General features: G+C 44.2%; 1 pseudogene; it reads right to left on the bottom strand.

The window, feature by feature from the left end:
• Positions 1-9,171: 9,171 nt before the first annotated feature.
• On the bottom strand, positions 9,172-9,553 carry LOC110291546 (annotated as a pseudogene).
• Between the last annotated feature and the right edge of the window lie 1,192 nt (positions 9,554-10,745).

The raw sequence follows: 10,745 nt of genomic DNA, 5'->3' as shown, positions 1-10,745 counted from the left end.
TGGGTCGTTCACCACACACAGGAAACAGAAAGACAGAAAAACATGCAGGATGAGCTTATAAACCCTCCAAACCCACCCCCAGTGATTTATTTCCTCTAGTAAATGACTCCACCCATTAAAGGCTCCACAACCTCCCCAGATGGCAGGGATCAAGTGTTCAGAAATGTGAGCTTATAGGAACATTTCTCATCCAAACCACCACATAGGACCTTATTAAGACTCTCTGACTACTGGGGTGGCCCAGCTGGTCTCTGCACCCCTTCCTTCTCTCTCCTTCATGGGCTGGCCTTGAGGTGAGTGGGGGTTTTGCTCTGCTATGTGCTTCCTCATGCTCTCACAGCCCCAATAAGGCCAACTGACCATAATCTGGAATTTCCAAAACTGTGAGCCCAAATTAACTGTTAGTTTGTCTCAAGGACATTGCTAGAGTGTGAGGAAGCTGACTAACATACTCAGCAGTCTGTATGGTCATGTACTATATAGTCCCACATCTTCCTTGTCACTTCCTGTAACTTACTGGATATGTATCCACAGTCATTTTCATGTGCATCTCCTAGAAATGTCAGAAAGGGAGCACCATGAAGGATTATAGAGTGTCTGCTGTGAGTTTTGGGATACAGGATCTGAAGGCACACGTTCAGTGCCATTTTATATGACCCACATTTGTAAGCTCCATAGAAATGGGCCCATTGGTCAATTGGCTCTTTCTTCTAATGGTAGTTGTTTGCTGGCTAACCTCTGCCTGGTTACCTCACAATCACCCTATCAACATCTGTCTCAGAGCTGGCCAGTGGTTTCAGCAAATATTTCTAAAATGCATTAAAATACATAGATGCCCCTGGTCACTGTTAGCATGCTGAAGTATTCCTCCACCTGGGTCACGCAGGCTGTGCATCACCGCCCGGATAAGTAGCAGCAGAGGACTCACTTGGGGTGTCTTGCATCTACATGAAGGTGTGATGTAGCCACACAGAACCATCCTGTTAAGCTACTAGCCACAAGGGAAGTAGCAATGAAGCATTAGGCTAGAAGGTAGAATGCTGTGATGTGTGTGTAAAGACAATGCTGCTGGAGGATACAGTGAAAGAAAAACTTCTTGCTGCTAAGGGAAGGTGCCTGGAGGCCATTCTTTATATGTCTGACCAGAAATATAGCATCCTGGGAATAGGACTGTGTGACTGCCTCAGTTAATTCTCTAACTATAAGTTGATTCAATACATAAAAACTAAAAGAAAAAATCTTTCTTAGTAATCTGTGTGTCTAGGTGTATACATATTTGTGTGTGTTTGTGCACACATGCACATGTGGAGGCCAAAGGTCAATACCACCAGGTATCTCTTCAGTCACTAGTTACACTAGTTTTGGGGATAGAATCTCTTACTGAACCCGGAGCTCACCGATTTCTCTGAGTTGGTTACCAATAAGCCCTGGGGACCCTCTCCTCTCTGCCTCCCCAGTGCGGAGATTACAGGTGTACTTCTCTGTATTTGGCTTCTTATGTGGCTGCTGGGGATCCAACTCAGATGTCAAGCTTGGACAGAAAGTATGGTAATGGCGGAGCTATCTATCTATCTCCCTGGCTCACTCTGAAGACTTGTTGTAAGACATAAGTGGATGGAGAGGAACATATCCTGCTGAGCCCCAAATTCTGTTACCCTAATCCTGACTGGACTCCAGTGACAGGGTCCAGCCTGAGTCCACTGTGACCTGGACAACTACCCAGAAACCCAATGGGAAGAGCATTCCCCAAAGCACCCTTTGCCTACACCTGTTGAATTTCCTCACTCCATTGTTTTGGGACTCTGAGATCCCAGGGGACTAAGCTACAGTTGCCCAGCATGGTAATGGCCAGTATACACACATTGACATCCCAAATTGTTACTGCCTATCTCTGTCTCATGCTGTGTGTGTCCACCAGTGTCTCTCAGAGTCATCTTCCAAGGAACCAACTAGAATCTATCAGAGACTGTGTCCAAACTTTAGGAACTCTGGTGTCTGGTGCTAAGGAGCCTTGTGGCCTCAGACATACTATTCCTTAATGTGTGAGCCTCAGTTTCCCCATCTACACAATGAAAATGGTGGTATCTATGCTTTAGAGTCTTGAGAATAGAATTGTATATAAGTTGTAGTACAGGTAGTTACTCACCTCTGGCTCCCACCGTCGGTAACAGGGCCAGAAGCATCCATGCCATGACTGGTGCTGCTCCAACTGTAATACACACTGAGACCCCTTGGGATCTTTCTGAAAAGGCAGGCCCTAAAATTCTGCAAAGCAGTAAGACGGCCCCAGACCAAGAGGAAAGCCCTGTTTCTCAATAAACCATAAGCACATTTCAAACCGTGCCAGCCATGCCTTTGGTCATTATAGCTAATATTCCTGACATGTGAAACACAAACTCACTCCCAAGACCCCACCAGCCTCACCAGCCCCACCAGGCTACGAGTTCAGATCACTCATGAATCAGTTTTCTACAGGCAACAAGTACACAAACTTCAAACCCTGTTTTTCTATGAAGTCAGTTGAAAGTTGGGACATTTGGCTGATAAATCAAACCGAGAACTCTGAGGACTGTGTTTTATGTGAGACTCTGGGAGACACCTATAAGAAGCTTTTCATTTTGAAGGAATGCTTTCAAGTTACTTCATAAACAAGGAAATGCACGATCGTGCCTGCATGAGACATCAGGGAAGCCCAGCCACTCTGCAACCACAAGGGGGTCATGTATGCTTCATTTGAGGGAATTCCGGAACATTTCTCTCTTGAACACTGTTCATCATTGCAAGGTTGTGACCTGCCCTTGAATGGATGAGCTAGCGAGGCTCACCCAAACACATCCCCAGTCTCTCTTAACCCATTACCAGCGAGCACTCTTTATAGTTTTCACACTGTTGACAGTAGATTAAGCAGAATGCAAGAGGGTGGGGTTTTAACATTACTTTTTTTTTAAAGTTATACAGGATTCATTATTAATAAACAGGATTCCAAATTAATAAACAGTTCACCCAGTACAGCTAACGCAGGGGAAAGAAATGGCCAGAGACAGGCAGGGAGTCACCTTGAGTGAGTTACTTAGAATTTACTTGTGTGTGTGTGTGTGTGTGTGTGTGTGTGTGTGTGTGTGTGTGTGTGTGATGTGTATGCAGTGCCCCCACAGGCCAGAAGAAAGTCAGATAGCCTGGAGCTGGAGCTACAGGTGGCTGTGGGTCACTGGATATGGATGCATTTGCTAGGATATGAGCTCTGATCCTCTGCATGAACAGCAAGGTCTCTTACCTGCTGAGCTATCTCTCCAGCCCCTTTACAAATGACTTCATCTTTTTGCCAGAAGGTGAAGGTATTAGATGTCTGGATGAAGGTAAAGAATGGTTAGGTTTGGGCTAGCGTCAGTGATCAACCTGCAGTGAAACCTCTTTCCAGATACATGCGTGTTTAGTGATAAGTTCTCATAGCTACATAACAAGCATGAACATGTGCCAAAACTATCTATTCCTCTCTTAACCTTGAAATTAACATCAGGTCTCTCTTATTTTTCTTAATAGATTTACAAGGATCCATCGATGAGAAGTCGTCGTATAGCATAAGGAGACTGGCGGCTAAAGTCTCCACATGAGTCTGTCATCATTTCAGCCCAATGAAAAGCCCAGCCTTGGTCCAGACCACTGTAATAGATTCCTTACCAGTGTACCCAATGATCCCATCAGGTTAAAACTGAACTTCTGCTCTGCATGAGCTATGTGCTTCACTGCAGTTATTAAATCTGACCAATGCTTTAATTCAACATTAAAACACAAGAAACACACATACACATATGCATGTACTCGTATGTGTGCACACACATATGAATGCACATACACGTATGCATTCTCCCACATATACTCACTCATACACACAATGCTGTATCTAGAATGACAGTCCTTTGACACACAAAACTAAAGCGGTATGACAGGCAAGGCAGCAGCTTACAGATCTTAAACCAGGAAGATAATCTCGGTCTCTGTTGTAGACAGGATCTGCATCATTCCTGGCATAGAATTTGGAAACTCTCCCATGTCTCAGGATGCTCCTACACTGAGCATGTAGACAAAAATCTATCAACTGTGACAGCAACTGGCTATCTTTCATATACAATTCTCATCCCATAAGCGCAATCTATATAGAGCCAAAATACTCCATTATGTTGTTTTATTTGGTATTTTAATGCAAAACAGGTCCCTGAAAAGTCTATCCAACAGTTGTATTGCCAGGGCTTTGACAGAGAGACTCTGTTGTCGTTTTGCTTGTAGTTTTCCTCTGAAGACTCGGTTAAGCAAGCACTGGTTTGTTTACAGTTCTTTTACCAGTATAAAGGCTTTTTAAAAACTAACACCTCTTGACATTATAAAGTGTGAGTGGAGTCCATACAAGGAAAACTAATGTTAACTACCTATTAATCAAAGGGACACTGCCCTATACTGCCCAAGTCAGTTGCATTTCCCAAAGCTTTTGTTGGATCTAAACATTTTTTAAACATCTATTTGCTTGTTTATTAGAGGGAGGCATGCCACAGTGCAGATGTAGAGATCAGAGAACATTTACAGAAGTGTGTGGCTCCCAAGGACAGAACTCAGGTCATCAGGTTTGATGGTAAGCATTTTTACTGGCTGAACCATCTCATCAGACCAAGCTCCAACTGCAAAAAAGATGCTAGTGCTGATGCTAGGGTCTATGCAAGTGGCCTTAACAGAGGCTCACTGGGGAAAGGCTGTCCTTAGAAGTTTAACAAACCCAAATCCATAGAAGATGGTTGCAGTTAGGAATCATCTTCTATGGCCCAGAAGGTCTCAACAAAGGAAAACTCAAGGGCTTCATGATGGTGCTGTTCCCAGATTGCTGCAGACTTTGAGAGATGGGCTTCATCCTTAAGAACTGAGATAACGGGAAGCTCAGGGCATTCTGGGAACCACTGGAATTCCCTGTGGAGAAATCAAGAACATTCTTTTGAGCATCTTTTGCTAACAGTAAATCTTCACCCTTCAGGGATGAAATCATAACCACGCGCAGCCAACAGCATCTGAATGGGTGAGCTAATAAAGCTGTCTTTGCTTTAAAACCAGATGGAGCTATCAGTAAGAGAGATTGGAATTCTAGGAAACAGATCCTAGCTTTCAGAAACATGCTCACAGAAATGCAATGAAAGAATCCTAGTCTCCCCAAAGGATGTTCCCCTTAGTCAAGCTCTTTTTTGGAAGGGTATAGCTGGGGGGGCGGGGCACATTCAGTAATTTTTCTTTAAACCGACTTTATTACTTTTAAATGCCATCTTGAGTACTTGAGTAGAACATGGTCTCATTTGTATAGAACCTGAGAGTGAAGGTGTTGTACAAATGAAGCCATATAGAATAATTTACAAGATTTAAAAAAAAAATCACAAAACCATTCACATTTCAACTAAGTAGCTGAAAGAAATGGCTACGGGACATCTAGGGGTGCAAAGAGCCAGTTCAATTGTGTTTCACCCTCTGTAGCACTAAGCCAATCACAGCAAGCTTCCCCACGAGGTTGCTTAAAGGATAGCGTGACTTCATCTATGTAAAGCATTTTGACAATCTAGCACATAATAAAATCCACATAAGTGTTAGCGGCTATTAATCTTTATTAATATTTTCCTGTTCCGGGGTCTCAGAATTTTTAATGTCTTTCATGTGGTTTCGTTGCTCACTCACCCCACTTATGTCAAATGTAGCTTCCCATCACGGGGCGCACACACGTTTTTAAGGCATGGAAAAATCACACATGCTTATGCATGGAGTTCTTATCTAGACAGATGAGCATTCATGCAAATCAGCTGGTTTCTACTCAAGGGCCTTGACACACGCTCTAATTGCAGGATTGCCACATCCTTCTGGTTTCGAGAAAAGTTCTATCTGGCATTCAGCAAATATTTACTGCGTGCTAACCATAGCCACGGCAACACGTCAGGAACTGCAGAAGAACAAGGAAAGAAAAGGCACAAGATCCTCAGAATACTTGCCAGCTGAAGGATATGCATCGGTTGAGGGAACAAGGGTGGGCAGCCCTGGAGCTGCCCTGTGCCTGCCAGCAACATCCTTGGAAGACAAGCAAGTGGGATGTGGAGAAGGCAGAGAAGGCGGCCCCAAGGACGGGTCACTGCACCAGCCCTTCCAGTGGCTTTGAGCCGAAGCACAAGGGAGTAGAATTCAGGATAAAAGGGACAGTGCTTGAAGAATGTTTTATCCTGACACACACACACACTCACACACACACACATCTCAGCCTTTGAAGATGTTTTTTTTTTGTTTTGTTTTTTTTTTTTTTTTTTTTTTTTTTTTTTTTTGGCAGTGCAAGGAATATACCTGGATCCCAAGCCTGGCAATCAGTGCTCTACCACTGAACTACATCCCTAACCCTCTCTTAGAAGTGATGTAATTTAAACAGAGAATTGGGTTTTTAAGATTTTAGATTTACTATGAGAGTAACCCTAGCAAAGACTCCAGTAATGGAGGACAAGGAGCCCGAACTGACCATCTTCTGTAACAGGGCAAGCCCTCAAGTGGAAGGTGTTTGGTTTCAGACCCAAAATATGTACCTCAGTCCCTTGTCCCACGTCTGAAGCCAGAGGCCTTTGGACACCAACCCAGCCACAAAAATTTCACCCTACACACAGTTTGTCATGCCTGCAGAGTGTTCTGGGACTGCAGCCAAGCATAATCTTCCTCAGAGGGACCAGAGAGACTTCAGCCAGCAACTGATAGGAGCAGATGCAGAGTCCACAGACAAACATTAGAAGCAGCTCAGGGAGTCCTGCGGAGGAGGAAGAGGAAGGATCAGAGGAACCAGAGGGACACTCGAGGAGAATATGGTCCACAGAATCAAATGACCAGGACTCATGGGGGCTCACAGAGATCAGGGAAGCTGCAGGAGTCTGACCTAGGTCCTCTGAATATAAATTATGAGTAGAGTCATGTTCTTGTTGGAATCCTAACAGTGGGAGTAGGGCCTGTCCTTGACTCTTCCCTACTTGTGGGATCCTTCTCCTCCTACTGGGTCGCCTCGTCCAGCCTTGATGTGATGGTATATGCCTGGTCTAATTATAGCTTGTCATGCTGAGTTTAGTCGAGGTCCCTGGAAGGCCTACTCTTTTTTGGGGGGGGTGGAGGGACAGGCATGGGGGAGGGGTGGATCTGGAGGAGAGGAGAGGTGAAGGGGAGAGAGGCAGGGAGAAGAAAAGGAGGGAAAACTGTGGTCCGGATGTAATATATGAGAGAACAATAAAAAGTAGATTTTAGATTTCTTTTAACTATGTATATATGCCTGTGTCTGTGTGAAGGTTCACAGATGTGAGTGCAGGTGCCAACGAGTCCAGAGGAGAGTACTGGATCCCACTGGTGCTAGAGTTGCATCTGGCTGTAAGCAAAAGCTTATTATCAAAACTATATGATTCGAGCTATTTTATAAAACCCTTGTAGACTCAGAGTCCTCACAGCCACTGTGACTGAGACATGTATAGATCCGAGCACCTATAGCTTATCTCTGTATGTTTTCAGGAGGTTGAGGATAGGTTAACCTGTATTCCCAATGATTCTGGCTCACCCCGTGCCACAGAAGAATGAAGTGCCAGGCATGGGATCCACCCATAGCACAAACAGACTTCATGCCCTGGTTTGTCTTCCAAGTGGATCAGCCAACTCCAAAGGCCTCTTTTCATGGACAGTGACTGTTGCTTTATTCTTTCCCGACATTCATAAGATTTTACTGCGGTTTTATTTCAGACTACATAACTAATTTGTGCTTTTTTCTTTTTTAAATCCATCACACCGACATTTGAGGAAGGAAATCTCCTGGCAATCCCCGCATCTCTGAGACAAGCCTATTCATACTTGAAGACTCCCCTGAGTATTTGTTATGTATGCACACATGTGTGTCTTTTATATAACTTTATCACAGTATCAGGAACACATTGATAACATAAATATATTATTTAGTCATTTCATTTTCAACTTCTTTTCCATCTTTCTATTCCTCAGTCCTACATCCCAGGCTATCTACCATTCAGAATTACACGAAAATGCATATATAATTAGAGGTATAGCCCAGGGATACACTTGACTACCATCCATAAAATCTTAGACTTATTCCCCAGTAAATAAAATGTATGTATATATTATTATTATTATCATTATTAAATTTAGATTTATAAAAGTAGTCTTCATTACATGTACTTAATCACACTTTGCCCTAAAGTATCTCCTGCAAGCCTACTACGTGCAGGCAGGTCACCAAATATGCTTGCTACCTGTACAGTGTCAATAAATTCTCACACACACACACAAAAAAAAAGTTATAAAATTCATTTCCCAACTGTCCTCGTTCTATAAATGAGAACACTGACCACTTTTCCCTAGGGTACTCATCACAGATGCAGGACAAGCACAGGGGTGAGTGCAGTCAGCAAAGCCCTTGTCCTGCAAGCACAGCACCTCAGGTTCAATCTCTAGAGCCCACAACTGGTGGGATGGCTTCCCTCACATTATTAGTTAGGGGTGACCTTGAGACAGCCCCTCCTCCCCAAGCAATATAGGCTGTTGCCCAAATGCGCCCCAGAACTTGTTGGTAAAACTCTATGACTGAAGATAGCACACTTTGGCCACAGAACATGGAGAAGTCAAGTTGGTATTGATGAGAAAGCTTCCTTCCTGCTGACTAGCTTTCATAGTACTGGAAAGAACTGGCCAGTCCTTCAACTTTACCAATGAAGACTTGGGAACCAGATGCTGGGGTGAGAGCCTGCTAGCTCAGAGAGGCAGAGAAAGCTTTCAGCCGACCTTTCTCTTCAGCCAGTGTCTCAGCAGCAACCCCCCCACCCATGCTGTCTCAGAAAGTCTCCTTCCAACTGAACGCCTCTCCCTTCTACTTCCTGTACAGCTCTCTATCCATCATCCCGATTCCCTCTTATTCTCTATGGTTTTTTTTTTTTCTTAATAATCCTATGTTCACTCCCTGTCAACTGGCTGCTTGCTCCACCTCTTGACCTATGGTTGACTTTATTTAATCCTTTTTACAGGATTAAAAAACAACAGAACTGAGATTAAAAGTGCACACCGCCACACCTCACTACAAGTGAACTCTTTTTTTTTTTTGGCAGTTCTGCAACTTTATTTGACATGAGTAGGTTAGTTCTCATCCACATTGGCCGTCTGTAGATTCATGAATGTGGTAACAGGCACGTAAGTCACCAGCGTGTAGAGCTTGTTTGGGGAATCCTCATCCTCATTATGTTTTCTGGACAAGCATACTCGGGTGCGCTGTGGAACGTTCCTTATTCCCTTGGCCCAGACGGCTTTATTGAGCCTGGTGTCAATGCGCACATCTGGTGTCCGCATTCCCTTCATGGCAAACTTCCGAATTTCTTTGAGTGCCCGAGGAGCATGCTTCTTGAAGGCCACTCCATGGATGCACTTGTGAATGTTGATGGTGTATTCTCGGGTCACCACCTCGTTGATGGCAGAACGGCCCTTCTTCTTCTCTCTCACCACCTTTCTTTGCGGGAGCCATTCTGCCGGGCCCAAATAGGAAAGTAAGGGCTCGAGGGTTTGTGGGAAGGAAAGTCCCAAGTGAACATTTTTTAAAGGAAGGCTGCAGACATGGGACAGAGCACTTACCTAGCTCGTGTAAAGCCCTGGGTTTGATCCTTACACCAGCTTAAGAAAAAAATGGGAAGTTTAACTAAACTGACCTTACAAAAGAAATGGGTTGGATGGCAGGGAAGTAAGGTGATTAAGTGAATGAAAGACACTGCTATCAGGAAAAATTTCGGCAACCTTTGAGATGCTAAAAGATTGTCCCGAGCTTCAGTCAAAAGAATACCACCAAAATCCAGGAGCTGGCTCAGCCAGCCAGCGGTGGCTCATTGGGCAAAAAAGCACCTGCTGCCAAGTCTAATGTCCCAGGTTCAGTCCTGAGACCCACATGGTAGGAAGAGAGAATAGAGTCCCCAAATTTTCCACTGACTTTCACACATGCACTATATGGTATATGTACATAAATAAATGTTAAGAAATACCACGGAATATACCATCCATAGGCTCTAAGGTCAGACCATCCCACCACATCCTTTCTCTGTGTTTGCCCTGCGTGGCTATCTTGGCAACACACGGGATTTAGAGAACTCATAAATACACACAAGGCAGAATCATTCCAAGCCACCTGTGAACAAGAATTCCTGGAAAGAAGCTGAGACTAAGTGACCGACCGGAGCTGCAGAACCGTGGAGAGACAGGAATGTGACAGGTCCAAAGGCTAATTACCTTATCCTGGGCTAGCTTTAGCCCCCTGCATTCCTCACCCACCTCTGTGTCAGAACTAACAAACATCCTGTGACTAATAGACAAAAATGTTTGGGGAATCTATTAACATAGCAGACCCCTGGATTCCACCAATCCAAAAAGCTAAGAATATCATCCGACAGCCTCTTAGACCTATAACTGAGCTTCTCCCATCTGACCACCTCTCTGACATGCCCACTAATGTATTTTAAACTTTCCTGATTTATGACTGAATCTGTTCTGTAAAACTATGAAACTTCATGAAGCTGATTCTATGTTGGGACGTCGTACTTGGCGGAGACGGAGCTGTATGTTCACGAGTCATTTTTCAACAAAACCGAAGGCAAAAAGGAAGCCTCACCTCCTGGCTCCTGTCAGTCCTCAGTCCCTGAAGCCAGGCTGGAGAAGGAGGCCAGCATCCT

Source organism: Mus caroli, chromosome 3, assembly GCF_900094665.2.
Source record: "Mus caroli chromosome 3, CAROLI_EIJ_v1.1, whole genome shotgun sequence".
Classification (NCBI taxonomy): domain Eukaryota; kingdom Metazoa; phylum Chordata; class Mammalia; order Rodentia; family Muridae; genus Mus; species Mus caroli.
This window is presented reverse-complemented; position numbering and strand designations above follow the sequence as displayed.